The sequence below is a fragment of the Musca autumnalis genome, unplaced genomic scaffold, assembly GCF_047663935.1.
Source record: "Musca autumnalis isolate F117 unplaced genomic scaffold, ASM4766393v1 scaffold_1, whole genome shotgun sequence".
Classification (NCBI taxonomy): domain Eukaryota; kingdom Metazoa; phylum Arthropoda; class Insecta; order Diptera; family Muscidae; genus Musca; species Musca autumnalis.
The window spans coordinates 295,358,266-295,377,732 of NW_027411644.1; the positions used below are offsets into that span (position 1 = coordinate 295,358,266).

At 36.5% G+C, this 19,467-nt stretch overlaps 1 protein-coding gene across 4 annotated transcripts in view; it reads left to right on the forward strand.

Annotated features, from left to right (window-relative positions):
• The window catches only part of Sol1, a 458,110-nt gene that overhangs the window by 232,999 nt on the left and 205,644 nt on the right, over nucleotides 1-19,467 (forward strand). The window lies entirely within an intron of this gene.

Genomic DNA, 19,467 nt, shown 5'->3' on the forward strand with positions numbered 1-19,467 from the left:
AGCAAGCAACTCGGTTACGAGATTTGACCAAAGGTCATTTTTCTGGTACCGCAGGTGGTATGGAATAATGGGGAATCTCAACTCTCCACCATGACATCACAGATCTTTTAGCATTGTATCGCAATGTTGGACCATGGTTAGAGCCGTCAAGGAGAGAATCAAGCAAAACCCCCTCGACTTCATACTATATGTTTACTGAGGTGCCATAACTTTAGTGAAAAAGTTATAAATTTTCGGGGAAATTAGGAAAGAGTTAAAAAAACTCTAACAGTTTGCAACTTAAAAAAATCAAGCTGTTTTTGCATCTGAAAATATATAAGAAATGCGTAAGTAATCTAAACATCGCAAAGATTCAAATGAAACCAAAACTATACAAATCAGTTTAGTGGTTCGCATATTATAGCAAAAACAAAAAAAATATATTGAGGACACTTATAAGATTTTGGTTAGAGAAACTATTTATTAAAATTTATTTTGTGAGTTAGTTGAAGAAAGTGTCGGAAAAATAGGTCGGAGTTATTCTTCTATTTTAGTTAAATTTCGCGCAAAAAAAAAACACATTTTTTATTCTAATACACGCGAACATCTGGCGGAAGATATCGGTAAGGTTCAAATAAATTTCGGGTTCCTTCAAATGGGATATAATGTTGAAATAAAACTGTATCGGGTAATGTTCATTTTGAAACGCGTGTAAATCGCGAAATCCTCAAAAAACTTTATGCGCATGTGGTTTACCAATACAGCGAATTCTTCTCTTTTAATTTGTACACATTTGCCAGGATTTACTTTGGCCGCTAAGATGCAGCACCGATTTCATTATCATCCATGAAAAAATACATCGATCTAAACCTATTTCAATGAAATCTATCAAGAACCGTGGACGTAGCATCACACACTATTTTTGGGATAAATCGGATACAGCTCCCATGCCACTGTTGTTTTCGCAAAAACACGAGTGATGTGTCAGTTTCCTTGGAAAGGAAACGATCCACAGAAAAAGCGATTAAATCCGCGGTATTTTCAAAAACATTTTTCGCACATTTTTCGGTTTTTGCAGTTGCTGTTTTCCAGCACTATCAAAAGAATATTGTAAATACTGTACCCAAAAAAGGGTTTTTCGAAAAAATATCGCACTATATTGTGGCTTTTGGCAGTGGATTACTGTGGTGCTGTCTGGGCTACATAGTCAATATACATATCAAATTATGCGTAATCGCGAGTACATTGATACTATTATGTTTTCTGAATTACCCGAATGCGCATCGCAGCTAGATTAAAAATACAAAATACACCTAAATTCTGGATTCAAAATGTCAGATTCCATAAAAGGTGAATGTAGTGGAGATTTTGAAATGTGATACTTTAGAAGTGTAATCTTCATTTTGTATTCTTCTACTTTCACTTTGGACAGATATCCGTAATTTAAACGTTTGAATCGCCAATCAATTAACAACGTTAAAAAAAACCCCATTTGCTTCAACGTGTTTTTACCTATTTTTATTCATTTATACATTTTCGGCCGAGATTGGATATCCTTTGGCATGTATGGTTTCCAGTGGTTAAAAACTTACTATGAAAAAAATTGGGTCTACGTCGTGGTATAGCCCGCATTAGCTAAAATTAAGTTTTTGGGGTACACAATGCTCAAAAAAATCTCCATAAAAAATTGTGAAAAATTATTATACCATAAAAAGTTCACAATATTTAATGGTGGAGCGTATGAAAAGTTCGGTCCGACCGAACTTAATGATTTTTTACTTGTTTATCTTTTAATTGAATAACGTTTTAGTAAAATTGGAAAATAATCGATTTCAATGAATCAATATATCGATATCATTTACTGAATTCGCACCATTCAAACTGTGATATTATAATTAATATAATGGGATTTTCTTATTTCATTAACTTCAATTGTAATAAGGAATAGACTATTATATTTAATTTTTTTCTTAATTGATATAGTTAAGGCAATTTTATACAATATGCTAATTATAAATGATTATAATATAATTGTTCCACAAACATCCCAGGCAGGACAGGGGAGACTTCTCTCATATCAATGAGTGCACCCCGATTCATATTACCTCAATGATATGGGATATACTGTTTATCGCCAAGTCCGAACGGCGTGTCTAAGACAACACTTGTAGAGAAGTTGTACACGGCTGAAATACTCAGAAAATGTCGCCAACATTACTGAGGAGTATTTTGCCACCGTTGAAGAGTGTTTGATGTTGACTGGCCGGGGAATCGAACACACGACCTTCAGCGTGCATGACGGGTGTGCATACCATTGCACCTCGGTGGCAACCAAATGATTGCATTTGGTAATTATTGATTCCTACTTTGTTTCATTATCTGTTCCGTTTCTTATAAAAAATGTATACCCTCACAGACAATTTGGAATTCGTTTCAGACAACTCGGAATCAGTTTACTTTATTCGTCTGGCTGTCTGGCTGGTGCACACGATAACTCTCAAATCTACTAACCGAGTTGCCACAATCATTGCATTTCATAAAATTTTGTGCATTTTTTGTGAAAAAGTGTGCACGATGTGTCAGTTGGGGAATAGGGGGAGATTTGTGCAAAGTGTGGACCAAATTTCAACCGAACATAGATCAGGTTAGATTATGGGCTATATCGGTTCACTCCATTTTTCGTTTTTAATGTTTTTGTAACAGTTTGACCTTGCGGCCCCTACTACGGCTGTTCAATTTTTCGTTTCGTGAACAACTACAACTTCATACTTCCCGAGATAATGGTGGTATCAGCTAGAAGGACTGTTGAACACTTTAACTTTAACTAAGTATTTAATTTGGCCGAAACTTTGCACATCATAAAATTTCTTCTAGTCTATATGGGATAAAATGTTCTGGTACCTTCCACTTGTGCCTAAGTGGAATTTAAAGGCTGTTCGAGGATTGTTTTAAAATTTTTATCGCACGTAGTCCTTGCGCTTGTGTTTACAGACATATTACGTTTTTCGTGAACTACTATTACGGTTATTGTTGTTGTTGCAACAGTGTTTATTATTATGTTTGTATGTTCTTTCTTCTGTTCAATCTGACTCTGGGTCTATTTCCAGTTCGAGAAAAGTGGCTGCTTCGATGGGATGTAACCACAGATCCACTGGAGTTCGATGAGTAGGTTTGGCGAGGCAGTTGAATAGGTGTTTTGTGTCGTGCGGGCCCATGCCGCATACTGGGTAGATGTCTTGCACGTCGCGGTCGATTTCCGCCCAATAAGAATTTAGGCGACTGCAATATTGCGAGCGTAGTTGAGACAAAACTACTCTAGTTTGTCGTGGCAGCTGACGCTCCTCAGCTGCGATAGATGGGTGATGTACTCCGAGGACTTTATTCACACTATATTTGTTATGGCCTTAGCAACTGCATCCGTGTGCATACTATTTAAACCTGCTTGATATTCCTGTTAATCTAGGTGTTCTCTCCTATATTGTTGGACCTCCCTCTCTAGAGCATGAATAGCCTTCCTGATATGCCTGTATGTGTCGCGCCTAGGCACCAGATGGTGATTGGGATGGCTCACATGGTAGCACCCACAAGGTAACACTGGAACGAAAGCATCTCATTGTGTTGCTTTACTGGAAGAATATTTTCCTCCTTACGTAGATGGTCCACTGAAGACAATTCGTATCACATAATCCCGGGGACACAAACTGGCGCCGCATAGCTTACCACATACCGACCGAATTCTGCTACCGTCGACCACGACATTCAATTCTCTTCCAAACTGCGCTGTCCATGTGGTGAACAGAGTGGCTGTGGAAAAAGGTGGTAAGATCGGTTAAAGAGGATTTCAGTCTCTTACAGATGTCATCAGCCCAACATTAAAAATTAAAACAAAAAAATATATTTCTCATAGATACCTTTTATTACTTTTAGAAAAATCGAAAAAAATATCGTCTATTTTTACGTAAAGGTATTATGTCCCAAAAAATTGTCTGAGATATAATGATTGGAAGGCAACAATTGGTCTGTTCCTTTACTTTTGAAAGTGGTAAAACCGGCAAAAGTAGCAAAAGTTGTAATCTGCTTCCATATGAATTGTATGGGGTCTGAAGTAAAGGAACGCTTTTCGAGTAAAAAGTTGTAAAACTTGTCTTCATGTAAAGGAACAGAGCTAATTTATTGTGATTTGAATGTAGCATGTAAACTTTAAGTGCGTGTTTCTCGAAACGGCGTTTTTGAAGTCGGTGCCAACGATAGCTCTAAAACGAATTGACCGATCTTCATATGACCTTATTATATTATTCATTTGAGCTTATTAAATACAAAAAAGTCTTTAAGCCTTTAAGCGAGACTCAATTTTTTTCGTTAAAATCGAAATTTTGACTTTGACAGCTCAATTTTTTTTTTAAATATTTTTTTTTAATTCTGTTTTATTATAAGATGTGCTCTTTGAGATGAAGGAAAGTACAGTTTCACCGAGTCTTAGCAAATTCCAATCTGTTACTAGTAAATCAGGGTCACATTCTACAAGTCTGGGAAAATGTAATACCTGTTATAATAGGCAAAACTTCGTTTGAGGTTATCTTATATGGAGTTATTGTATTTAGTAGTTTAAGGGCCATTATTACATCCTTTCTTTTACTATTGGATGGATTTGAAAACGCAAAAAAACCAATCTGGATGCATTAAAAGTGTAATTTTAATACAGAGAAGGCCCTCCTTCAATTTTAATCATTACTTTCAACTTTAAGTTAGCCGAAAAGCTATAAATCTGTACGCAAAATCCAAACTATAACAAAAGAAGAGTTGTCATAAAGGGGGTATTTGGGTCACTTTTATAGTCTATTCTCTTATTATTTTGATCCAGTAATTTAATATAAGACTCCAAAACAGCAAATTTTATTTCAAACTTTTCATGTTCTGTTAAATAAGAGTGCATAAATGTAATTGTCTGTTTTTGTGCCTACAAATATTTATGAAGTTCCTAGCTGGTACGATTTATTTTTATAGTCAATGTCAATATATTGATGCTCTTTTTTTATTTTTTTTAAATTTATTTTTTATAAAAAAAAAGACAATATGAGTTGACACTCGGATATAAATAGGATAAACCTGAACTATCTGCTTGATATTCATTCTTAAGGTTGTTAATTATAGGTAAAATATATGCCAAAAATAGAAAAAAAAAACTCTAGCTTGGCATGATTCGTTGCCACCAAATTATTATGAACTTTTTTATTTATGAACACAATGTATGAATCTTTACCTAATACTTAAGTATCATGAAAAATATATTTCAAAACCCGGGTAACTAAAACATAAAAGTGACCATTAAACTACTACGAGGACCTTCTTGGCATTAAGTTTTAATGTGAAAATTATATTTTTAATGCCACCAAATTGCTTTATTTTACGTTTTCAAATCCATCCAATAGTAAAAGTAGGCATGTGATAATAGACCAAAGACTAATATTTGATATTTTATAAAATATTGTTTAAAATTATTAGCATGAAAACGGCCCAAAATGGATTTGGGCCGCCCATCGGCCCAAAATTAAAAATTATTTTTTATTCGGCCCAAATTTGGGCCGAAATGCCCAAAACGGCAACACTGGTCATCAGGGAAGGTACCTGACGCCAGGATCATGCAATCATCAGAAAACGTTAAGATCTCGATGCCGTCTGGAGGGGGCGGAATACAGGAGATGTAGAGGTTAAACAGTTCCGGAGATATCACCCTACCCTGGAGAACTCCCTGTTTCACTCTACGGGGTTTGGACTTCTTGTTTCTGAATTCACGTACGACTGGCGTCCACACATATAGTTGACTATCCAACATTTCAAGCTTGGCCGGAGGGTTGTCTGCTTAATGTCCTCAATCAGCGTTGTATCACACGGCTGTCTCTGGTTGAGTCCTTGACAAATAATATTCGAAGATGGCCTATACCTGCGGTGACCAACATTTGTGGATACAAGTAGAGTATATGAGTAAAGGACAAAAAAATTGTTTCCACGAAGCTAAGGTTTGCACTATTATAATACGCGAACTATTGCAGTTTACCAGTAACTAAGACTACTACTGGATCAAATTAAGTGTTATTGAACTATAGGTGGGCGCGTGTCGTGCCTTGAGTAGTGCGTGTTCGTGCCTTCTCGAAAAACGCCGTGTTTGTGCGTGTCGTGCCGGAATACATTTTTGGCCGTGCGTGATCGTGTTTTTTTGTTCGACACGGTTTTGCACGACACGATCTGCACTATGTGACACGATCGTGCTAAATTTTTGGTCTCCCTTTAGAAGTCGTGCAAGAGACTATACCAAACACGAAAACCGAACAAGAATATAAAACCGACCAAATTTCCTTAAAATTATTTGCTTCGTTTTTGTAGTCTGGTACTTATTGCCGTTTTGTTATGTAGAATCCAGAGTATGAGTGAAAAAAGATGTTTGTTTGCCACTTGTTTTGTTCTTGAGAGAAGCAAATACAAAAACTACTCAGAGGGTTAACGCAATATACTCTCATTGCAAATCAGATGTTTATCTGACTGTATTATCCATTATGGATGATCTTATTGAAAAACATCCTCTTCCCGATTTGGGAAAACTGATTGACTGCCCAAAAAACGTTGTAAGATATTTTAAACACTCGGAACTAAACAACAAATTGTCGAAAATGTTAAAACAAGATATAAGAACACGTTGGAATTCAACATATATTATGCTTGAGAGCATATACCAAGTCCAGAATGAGATTAAGAGTATTTTGCTACAAAAGAATGAGTTGGATCGTATATCTGACTTAAAGTTTCAATTGATAGAACCTCTATTGGGTTTTCATAAAATATTCATTTTGCCCTTGTAGACCGGTCAAAATAGACATTGAAATAGCAAAAATTCCCACAGAGCTGAATTTTGGAGGAGAGCTAGGGTTTGCCATTAGAAGCAACGTCCTAAAAGTCCCCATCGATCCCATGTGTGGAAAAAAATTATTCGGGGTCAAAGGTCAAATTTTAAGGGTTTTTTAGGTTTTCGGATTTATTTTCTGAAAACCGTTGATCTAATCAAAAAGTGACTAAAGTAAATATTGTAGACAGGAAAATTATCTACAAGTTTGACTTTTACAATTTTTTTCCTAGGAGGAACCATTCTTGAGTTATAGCTGTTCTAAAAAACACATGATTTTTATGCACTTATAAGGGAAATATGCACATTTTAAGACAAACCGGCTAAAATAAGCAAAGTAATCGGGTCTGTCCCCAAAAAATATATATTTTCTTGAAGAGCGAAATTATAGCTATATTCTAAAAAAAAATCCAACAAAATCGGAGCGTGTTTAGTAGAGTTATTCAATGTTAGAGTCATTTTATGCGAAAATAGCCCATTTAACCCACATGTATAATCGAAAACCCAACGGGAACGACCCCAACGAAAACTCTCCGATTTTTTTCAAGTTTTGTGCGAAGGCAGGGTTTGTTGCGCTGATTACGGAAATGTATAATTTTCAACGGTTGCGGATCCGGTTCACCGGTTATTCGACCCGAAAGGCCAAATTTAAAAACCGGGTTAGACCCGGTTCTACTGAACCGATTACTGCAAAGTGGATATCGTTTGAAAGCTTACGGAAGTATCTAACACACAGTGTCGTTACTTTAACCGGTTCGCCTCATTATGTACTTACGCGGCTAATTTTTTATTTGACCTTTAGATCGAGATATCTCGAAAATGGTAAGTATTTTTTTAAGAATCATAAAGACCAATCTTGTAGACAATTATTTAATCTACAAATTTTACTTTAGCGGGCTTTTGCTTAGTATTACCGTTTTTGAGAAAAATTAAAAACAACTGAATAATGCCTCCAAAAATGACCTTTGACCCCGAATAACTTGTTTTGCACACATGGGATCGATGGGGACTTTTAGGACGTTGCTTCTAATGGCCAACCCTAGCTCTCCACCAAAATTCAGCTTTGTGGGAATTTTTGCTATTTCCCCCTTATACGCATGTCTAATTTGACCGGACTATTATGTCAGTGCGTCACCTTCAGGTGTTGTTGTGACGCCTTTCCCATTCCATCGTATTTCTTGTATGACAGTAATGTCGGCCTTGTACATTTCAAGTACATCTGCCAATGCGTAAACTGCACCTTGTCCTATAAAGAGTGCGAACATTCCAGGTGCAGATTCGCAGATCATGGCCCTTAAAACGTTTGCGGGGGTCGTCAACTTAAGAGGGATTTGTTTTTCTTTTCTTTTGTTTTTTCGTAGTAGGAGGGTTACTAACCCGGCGCCCAAACCCAAGTTTTTAACGTTTTTATGGGTGAACGCGCGGCACATTTTAGCTCACTACCTTTAACGGATGTTAAAGGCAGCTACCCCAGGTGACACCACGGGGAGGTTAGTGTCCACTTGAGATAAGAGAGGGACCAAGATAAATCCTGGACGTTGCCATGTTAAAGCCGGTCGACTGTTCCTTCGGCCCTAAATAACTGCCAACAACTGGTTATTGCAATTAAAAGAATTATATTACAGTCTTTAATATAGTATTACTAGCTGAACCCGGTGCGCTTTGCTGCCCCGACTACGATAAAATATAATGGAATGAAAAATTATTATTTTAACGTTTTTAATATTTTAACGAATAAATCTAGGAGATTTGAAGACGTTATATTCCTATTCAGGGTTGTTATGTAGCTACTATGGTATTTTTGTATGTTTCAGGAGGTAACACTCCTCCGAAAGCCTTTCCGCCTATAAGTATTGCTAATATATATCATAATAAAACATAAATCTTAAGAAGTATCTCAAAGACATGATACTTAATAGCTGTAGCCTTGGTCAATCCCTTCCCGACTATAAGTACTTCTGTAAATAATGATGACTTTTACTGACTGCTAAGTCTTCAAAATTTGATTGAAATTGAACATACGTAACAAAAACATAAAATCGACCGAAAATATATATGGGTAGCTATATTCCTATATGAACCGCCCTCCATATAATTTGTCAAATTTATTTTTAGACCAAATCCCGTCTCACATTCACATTTTGTGCATAAAAAACAGAAAATCAGCCGAAAATATATATGGGAGCTATATTCTAATCTGAACCGATTTCGGTATAATTTGTCCCATTTATTTCTAGAACGAATTGCGTCACGCTTTCCAAATTTCAGTGAAATTGGACGTATGCAGTGTGCCCAAATCTGAACCGGTCTCGATATAATTTGGCACATTTATACTTGGAACAAATTCCGTCAGACATCCCAAATCAAATACAGAAAATGGGCCTAAAATATAGATAGGAGCAATATCCAAATCTGAACCGATTTCGATATGATTTGGCACATTTATGTCTAAACCAAATCCCGTTACGCATTCCAAATTTCACCGAAATTGGACATAAATAGCGAGTTAGGTTCATAAAATACAGGAACTTGGCCGAAAATATATACAGGAGCTATATTCAAATCTGAACCGATTTCGATATAATTTGGCACATTTATTTTTAGACCAAGTTCTGTGACACATTCCCAATTTCAGCGGAATTGGACATATATAGCGTGCTTGGTGCATAAAATACAGGAAATCGGCCGAAAATATATATGGGAGCTATATTCAACTCTGAACCGATCTCTATATAAGTTAGCACATTTATTTCTGGAACAAATTCCGTCAGACCCTCCAAATTTCAGCGAAATTGAACATAAACAGCGTGTTTGGTGCATCAAATGCGGAAAATCAGCCGAAAATATATATGGGAGCTATATCCAAATCTGAACCGATTTCGATATAATTCGGCACATTTATGTCTAGACCAAATTCCGTTACACATTTCAAATTTCAGGGAAATTGGACATATATAGCGTGCTTGGTGCATAAAATACAGGAAATCGGCCGAAAATATATATTAGAGCTATATCTAAATCTGAACCGTTTTCGATATAATTCGGCACATTTATGCCTAGACCAAATTCCGTTACACATTTCAAATTTCAGCGAAATTGGACATATATAGCGTGCTTGGTGCATAAAATACAGGAAATCGGCGAAAATATATATGGGACCTATATTCAAATCTGAACCGATCTCTATATAATTTAGCACGTTTATTTCTAAAACAAATTCCGTCAGACCCTCCAAATTTCAGCGAAATTGAACATAAACAGCGTGTTTGGTGCATCAAATGCGGAAAATCAGCCGAAAATATATATGGGAGCTATATCCAAATCTGAACCGATTTCGATATAATTCGGCACATTTATGTCTAGACCAAATTCCGTTACACATTTCAAATTTCAGGGAAATTGGACATATATAGCGTGCTTGGTGCATAAAATACAGGAAATCGGCCGAAAATATATGTGTATGGGAGCTATATTAAAATCTGAACCGATTTCTATATAATTTAGCACACCTATTTCTAGAACAAATTCCGTCAGACCCTCCAAATTTCAGCGAAATTGGACATATATATCGTGTTTGGTGCATAAAATAAAGAAATCGGCCGAAAATATATGTGTATGGGAGCTATATCCAAATCTGAACCAATCTCAATACAATCTGGCACATTTATTTCTAGACCAAGTTTTGTAACACATTCCGAATTTCAGCGAAATTGGACATATATAGCGTGCTTGGTGCATAAAATAAGGAAATCGGCCGAAAATATATGTGTATGGGAGCTATAACCAAATCTGAACCAATCTCAATATAATCTGGCACATTTATTTCTAGAACAAATTCCGTGAGAATTTCAAAATTTTTGCGAAATTGGACATATATAGCGAGTTTGGTGCATAAAATAAGAAAGTCGGCCGAAAATATATGTGTATGGAAGCTATATCCAAATCTGAGCCGATTTTGATATAATTTGCCACGTTTATTTTTAGAACAAATTCCGTCAGACCCTCCAAATTTCAGCGAAATTGGACATATATAGCGCGTTTGGTGCATAAAATAAGGAAATCGGCAGAAAATATATGTATGTGGGAGCTATATCCAAATCTGAACCGATTTGAATATAATTTGGTAAATTTATGTCTACATCAAATTCCGTCACGCATACAACATTTGGAGATTGTATATGTAACAGTTCTAAAGATATTTGCATACAAAATCTAAATTTTTTGGAGGTACCTCCGGTTTTGATGCTATATCTCCAGATCAACGCGAAATTTCAAAAAATGATATAGCCTATTTTCATTCCAGGCCATGTAGCAATGTACCCTAAACATTGCAGTAAGATCTGTTCAGCGGTTTTCGAGTCTATAAGGCACAAACAAACAAACAGACAAACAAATTTCAATTTTATATATATAGATTAATATTTTTCCATTTACGTTCAAACAATTTTTTAATTAGCCATATATATATTTCAACTTGCACAATACTTACGCACAGATTACAATTAAGGGATCAATAAAGCTTAGCTAAATATCGATGACGGAACGAGTTATTCTATTATTTATTGACACGTTGGTGTTAATTGGTTAACTCTCATATTAAAAACAATAATCCCTGACATAAACATTAATTAACACAGAGTTTTTCTTAATGCGAACTTTATTGAAAGCTTTTTTCATTACATTTCATTTAATGCCTTAAAGTATGCTAACAATATTCTCATGGCAATTCTCCTCTTTTTAATAATTTATTAAGAAAGCAACCTAATTTAGAGTCGTCTAACGTCGTCTTTAGATTTATTTTCGAAAACATATCACAGGCGAGGTATAGCCTTGTATATCACTCGAATTTTGATTGTATATTAGAGTGACCCAAAAAAATCATTTGTTTGGATTTCCAACCAAATATTATTTTTCATTTGATCCATGGAAAATATTGTTACAACAACAATAATAATAATGATAACACTATGCAACATTTTTAAGGTGATCTTGTGCAAACAATTCGAACTGAGGATTTTTTGAAAATACAGGCCCAAACGACAAGAAACCCTAGTTGGGTTTTGTTGTGCCAGATCCAGCACGGATTTTATGGTCCCACCTAAACATGGTTAAATATAGAGTTTTTAAAGAAATTCGGGGCTATATCTCTGAAATCAATGCGAATATTCTTTTGACCTCTGAAGCAAATTTGTAGATAAGGACAAGAATTAAATATTTGGAGAAACAATGAACTCGAAAAACTACATTTATTGCCTCAAATTTTAAAATATATGCAAAAATTCCACAATTTTTATACATTTCGCACCGTATCTCCAAAACCGTTAATTTTTTCTGAATATTTTCTGTTGGTAAAATATTCCCTGGAATGTAATACACAACTCTTTAGACCATGTAATTTTTTTAAAATGCCTCTATGCCGTTGTTTTCAGTACATTTTTCAACGACGATTTAATAATAGTGTCAATAATGTAGTGAAATCCGAAATGGGAGAATAAACTGTTGGTGTGAACTGTGTTTGAAATACGTGTTGTAAAAGATATGATGCAAAATACCGCTGAAACAATATGAGGTAAGCATTTTAGAGTTTCAGAATGTTCTAAAGAATTGTTGAGAACTTTATTTGGAAGATTTTTGCAAAAGGTTACTTGGTTCTACTCCCAATAGTTTAGCCGATACTGACCAGAATTTCAGCAATTATGTAAAATTTTCTATATTTTATAGATCTTGATGCCCTAGATGGAGTTTTTCTTATGTGGTTTTTCCAAAAGATAAGTTCTACTGGTTAAGGGCTACAATATTAATAAAGACAGCAAGGCCAAATTCCTATTCGTTTCTGCGATAAAGGCCTGATAAATGCAAAAAGTGTAGATTTAGCAAGGTTTAGATGAGGCCATAAAATCCGAACTGGATATGACAGGACAAAACCCTACTAGGGGTTTTCTAGTCTAAATATGTACTTTCAAAAAATGCATACTAGAAGTTGTTTGCATTTTCAGTGTTGCATAGTGTAAGTCCATATTTACATTAGGCAATTTTCCAGTTTGTCGGTGAGAGAGGATGTTGAGAGGCAAAGGGTAACCATATGCCTCAGCTCTCTCTCCATAAAACTGACAATTGCCGCAAGGAAAATTGCCTAATATAAATATGGACTAAGTGTATAAAATATTCAACTTGCATAATATATTCAATAGGGTGACCCAAAAAAATCTCTTTTTTTGGGATTTCCTACCCCCTAATTTTTTCCATTTGATCGAAAAACCTTATATATGAAATTTTATGGCAATCGGTTAACGTTAACCCGTGCCAACCTAGTACTCTATGTATACATAGTAATTTGTATGGGGCCAAAGCCGTATTTTCACCAAAATTCTATAAAAAATTTTGAAAATCGGACTACAGCTGACGCTCCTCAGCTGCGATAGATGGGGGATGCTCTCCGAGGACCGCATTCACACGACAGTTGTTTATGATATTAGCGACTGCATCCTTGTTACTGCTATTAAAACCTGTTTGAAGGGCTTTATACCCTATGCTAACACTTTCATGCGGCCAAAATGTGCCTCATAGAAAATCATAGACCCAACGTATGCTTGGACGCAGGGTTTCAGAGTCGAGGTATTTTTGGCTCGACTCCGACACCAGACTGGATTTTTTTACGACTCCGACTCCGAGTCTACTCCGAGGGTAAATTACTATACCACTAAAATTAATAAAATTTGCAAGTGTTTAATTTTTTCCTATACTTGGCCCATATAGGCTAATTTGTTGGCTTTTCCTAACATATCTATCTATATATATAAAATTGAAATTTGTTTGTCTGTTTGTTTGTTTGTTTGTGCCTTATAGACTCGAAAACCGCTGAACAGATCTTACTGCAATGTTTAGGGTACATTGCTACATGGCCTGGAATGAAAATAGGCTATATCATTTTTTGAAATTTCGCGTTGATCTGGAGATATAGCATCAAAACCGGAGGTACCTCCAAAAAATTTAGATTTTGTATGCAAATATCTTTAGAACTGTTACATATACAATCTCCAAATGTTGTATGCGTGACGGAATTTGATGTAGACATAAATTTACCAAATTATATTCAAATCGGTTCAGATTTGGATATAGCTCCCACATACATATATTTTTGGCCGATTTCCTTATTTTATGTACCAAACATGCTATTTATGTCCAATTTCGATGAAATTTGGAATGTATGACGGAACTTGGTATGGAAATAAACGTGGCAAATTGTATCAAAATCGGTTCAGATTTGGATATAGCTCCCATACACATATATTTTCTGCCGATTTCCTTATTTTATGCACCAAACGCGCTATATATGTCCAATTTCGCTGAAATTTGGAGGGTCTGACGGAATTTGTTCTAAAAATAAACGTGGCAAATTATATCAAAATCGGCTCAGATTTGGATATAGCTTCCATACACATATATTTTCGGCCGACTTTCTTATTTTATGCACCAAACTCGCTATATATGTCCAATTTCGCAAAAATTTTGAAATTCTCACGGAATTTGTTCTAGAAATAAATGTGCCAGATTATATTGAGATTGGTTCAGATTTGGTTATAGCTCCCATACACATATATTTTCGGCCGATTTCCTTATTTTATGCACCAAGCACGCTATATATGTCCAATTTCGCTGAAATTCGGAATGTGTTACAAAACTTGGTCTAGAAATAAATGTGCCAGATTGTATTGAGATTGGTTCAGATTTGGATATAGCTCCCATACACATATATTTTCGGCCGATTTCTTTATTTTATGCACCAAACACGATATATATGTCCAATTTCGCTGAAATTTGGAGGGTCTGACGGAATTTGTTCTAGAAATAGGTGTGCTAAATTATATAGAAATCGGTTCAGATTTTAATATAGCTCCCATACACATATATTTTCGGCCGATTTCCTGTATTTTATGCACCAAGCACGCTATATATGTCCAATTTCCCTGAAATTTGAAATGTGTAACGGAATTTGGTCTAGACATAAATGTGCCGAATTATATCGAAATCGGTTCAGATTTGGATATAGCTCCCATATATATTTTCGGCTGATTTTCCGCATTTGATGCACCAAACACGCTGTTTATGTTCAATTTCGCTGAAATTTGGAGGGTCTGACGGAATTTGTTTTAGAAATAAACGTGCTAAATTATATAGAGATCGGTTCAGATTTGAATATAGGTCCCATATATATTTTCGCCGATTTCCTGTATTTTATGCACCAAGCACGCTATATATGTCCAATTTCGCTGAAATTTGAAATGTGTAACGGAATTTGGTCTAGGCATAAATGTGCCGAATTATATCGAAAACGGTTCAGATTTAGATATAGCTCTAATATATATTTTCGGCCGATTTCCTGTATTTTATGCACCAAGCACGCTATATATGTCCAATTTCCCTGAAATTTGAAATGTGTAACGGAATTTGGTCTAGACATAAATGTGCCGAATTATATCGAAATCGGTTCAGATTTGGATATAGCTCCCATATATATTTTCGGCTGATTTTCCGCATTTGATGCACCAAACACGCTGTTTATGTTCAATTTCGCTGAAATTTGGAGGGTCTGACGGAATTTGTTCCAGAAATAAATGTGCTAACTTATATAGAGATCGGTTCAGAGTTGAATATAGCTCCCATATATATTTTCGGCCGATTTCCTGTATTTTATGCACCAAGCACGCTATATATGTCCAATTCCGCTGAAATTGGGAATGTGTCACAGAACTTGGTCTAAAAATAAATGTGCCAAATTATATCGAAATCGGTTCAGATTTGAATATAGCTCCTGTATATATTTTCGGCCAAGTTCCTGTATTTTATGAACCTAACTCGCTATTTATGTCCAATTTCGGTGAAATTTGGAATGCGTAACGGGATTTGGTTTAGACATAAATGTGCCAAATCATATCGAAATCGGTTCAGATTTGGATATTGCTCCTATCTATATTTTAGGCCCATTTTCTGTATTTGATTTGGGATGTCTGACGGAATTTGTTCCAAGTATAAATGTGCCAAATTATATCGAGACCGGTTCAGATTTGGACACACTGCATACGTCCAATTTCACTGAAATTTGGAAAGCGTGACGCAATTCGTTCTAGAAATAAATGGGACAAATTATACCGAAATCGGTTCAGATTAGAATATAGCTCCCATATATATTTTCGGCTGATTTTCTGTTTTTTATGCACAAAATGTGAATGTGAGACGGGATTTGGTCTAAAAATAAATTTGACAAATTATATGGAGGGCGGTTCATATAGGAATATAGCTACCCATATATATTTTCGGTCGATTTTATGTTTTTGTTACGTATGTTCAATTTCAATCAAATTTTGAAGACTTAGCAGTCAGTAAAAGTCATCATTATTTACAGAAGTACTTATAGTCGGGAAGGGATTGACCAAGGCTACAGCTATTAAGTATCATGTCTTTGAGATACTTCTTAAGATTTATGTTTTATTATGATATATATTAGCAATACTTATAGGCGGAAAGGCTTTCGGAGGAGTGTTACCTCCTGAAACATACAAAAATACCATAGTAGCTACATAACAACCCTGAATAGGAATATAACGTCTTCAAATCTCCTAGATTTATTCGTTAAAATATTAAAAACGTTAAAATAATAATTTTTCATTCCATTATATTTTATCGTAGTCGGGGCAGCAAAGCGCACCGGGTTCAGCTAGTTCTTTAGAAAGGGCATTACTACTCAACTATGGAACATAAATATGAAGTAACTTTCATAACTATGTATATTATTTCAACTGAATCTGACATTCAAAAAGGGCAACAAAATACAATTTAGAAAGTTTTGTCGGTTTTGGCTTTTTTCTTCGCACGGGTAAATTTTGGAAGGAACTCTTCCCCGTGAGAAAATCTTTAAGCTTTCAAAATATATGAAAATGAAGGGGCAATAGGGTGACGTAGGGGATGGAAGATACCAAGGAACGGTCCTGACCGTTCCTCTTTCATCTCAAGTGGACACTGACCTCCGCGTGGTGTCACCTGGGGAGCTGCCTTAAACACCCGTTAAAGGTAGTGAGCTAACATGTGCCGCGCGTTCACCGATAAGAACGTTAAAAACTTGGGTTTGGGCGTTGGGTTAGTAACCCTCCCCTAGAAAAAACAGCCTACAATGAAAAAACGAAAGAAAAGAAAAACAAACCCCTCTAAAGTTGACGAACCCCGCAAACGTTTTAAGGACCTTGATCTGCGAATCTGCACCTGGAATGTTCGCACTCTTTATAGAGAAGGGGCAGTCTTCGTATTGGCAGACGTACTTGAAAAGTACAAGGCCGATATTACTGCCATACAGGAAATACGATGGATTGGGACAGGCGTCACAACAACACCTAAAGGTGACGCACTGTATTATAGCTGCCATGACGTAAAGCATGAGTTTGGTTGCGGATTCGTAGTTAGTCGTAGTTAGTAAATTCTTCAACATCAGCTTTATTTGCGCTCATGCTCCCACTGAAGAAAAAGACGAACAGACCAAAGATATATTTTACGAGCGCTTAGAAGAAACATATGACCGTTGCCCTGCCCATGACATTAAAATCATTCTAGGCGATTTTAATGCCAAAATTGGAAAGGAGAATATCTTTGGCCCAACAGTCGGGAAATTCAGTCTCCACAGTGAAACATCTGACAATGGTATGAGGCTGATAGACTTTGCAGCTGCAAAAAATATGGTAGTTAGCAGTACCTGGTTTAATCATCTCGATATTCATAAGCGCACCTGGCTGTCTCCAGATCAGAAAACAAGAAATCAAATTGATCATGTTGTGATAGATGGAAGACATTCATCGAGCGTGTTGGATGTACGATCGTTCCGAGGCGCAAACATTGATTCGGACCACTACCTTGTTGCAGCAAAGGTACGTACCCGTTTAAACGTTGCAAATAAAGCACGAACAGACACAACGCGGAAGTTGACTGCAAACACAACAGATAGCCAAGGCATATTCGACTCAAATAGCCCAATCGCTTAACACGAGCACTCCTTGTCCCGATAACATAACAACACAATGGCAAAATATTGCCCACTCCTTGCAAACAGCCGCAAAATCCATACTTGGATATCAGAGACCTCCACCAAGGAATCCTGATTCATGGTATGATCAGGAGTATCGTCCTGCCACCGAAGAGATAAATGCGGCATATAGGGCAACTTTACAATCCGTAGCAACGCGAAGCGCACGAGAGAGAAAAGGAGAGAAGAGAAAAGGGAGAAAAGGAGAGAAGAGAAACGTCTTTTCCTCCAGAAAAAGAGAGAAATGGAAAAGCGGGAGTGTGAAAAAATCGGGATGTACAGGAGCCAGAATGAAGTCCGAAAATTCTACCAAAGAGTGAAACATCAAACAGATGGCTTTGGTACAGGCACATCCTCCTGTAGAGACCAGCAAGGTAATCTGGTAACAGATACAGATAGCGTGCTCAGGATATGGAAGGAACATTTCTCCAATCTGCTGGTATCCAATAGTAGCGAAGACGATGATACCATAGATCCAATCCCAGAAGATGGTATAGAATGTATACCGCCCGGCCAAGATGAGGTAAAAACAGCAATCAACCGGCTGAAGAATAATAAAGCAGCAGGTGTCGAGGGCTTACCAGCCGAGATGTTTAAAACCGTAGGCGTCGCGCTGATAAGGTGTATGCATCAGCTAGTTAGCACCATCTGACAGGAAGAACGCGTACCCGACGATTGGAACCTGAGCATCCTATGTCCCGTCCACAAGAAAGGAGATAAGACTGTATGCTCCATCTATAGGGGCATACGTCTTCTCCCTATTGCCTATAAGATAGTGTCAGGGATATTGTGCGAACGACTAAAGTCAATGGTCAACGAAATAATTGGACCATACCAATGTGGCTTTAGACTTGGCAAGTCCACCATTGACAAGATATTTACCCTGCGGCAAATCCTAGAGAAGACCCAAGAGATACAGATCGACACATATCACCTTTTTGTCGATTATAAAACAGCATTCGACAGTCCCCTCCGATCAAAGATATTCCAATGTCTGAATTTGGTATCCCCGCAAAGCTCATCTGGCTTTGTAAGATGACTTTAACTGATACTAGGTCCTCAGTTAAAATTGGAAAGAACCTCTCAGAAGAATTTTGTACCAAAAGAGGTTTCAGACAAGGAGACAGCCTTTCGTGTGACCTATTCAACATTTTGCTGGAAAAGGTAATAAGAGATGCAAATGTCAAAAGAAATGGCACAATTTACACCAATAGCCACATGTTACTTGCCTATGCTGATGACATAGACATCATGGGACGATCAGTAAAGGAAGTAACTGATACCTTTAGGAAGGTCGAATCAGAATCTGCGAAAGTGAGTCTGGCGGTGAACCAACTGTGGAAGTTGGTACCTACAATTTTGAGGTAGTTAAAGACTTCGTCTACCTCGGCACTGCCATAAACACAACAAACGACATAAGTTGTGAAATAAGTAAAAGAATTGTATTGGCCAACAGATGCTACTATGTATGGTTTAAGTAAGCAATAACTTGTAATTATATTCCACCAGTAAGAAAAGCGATGAC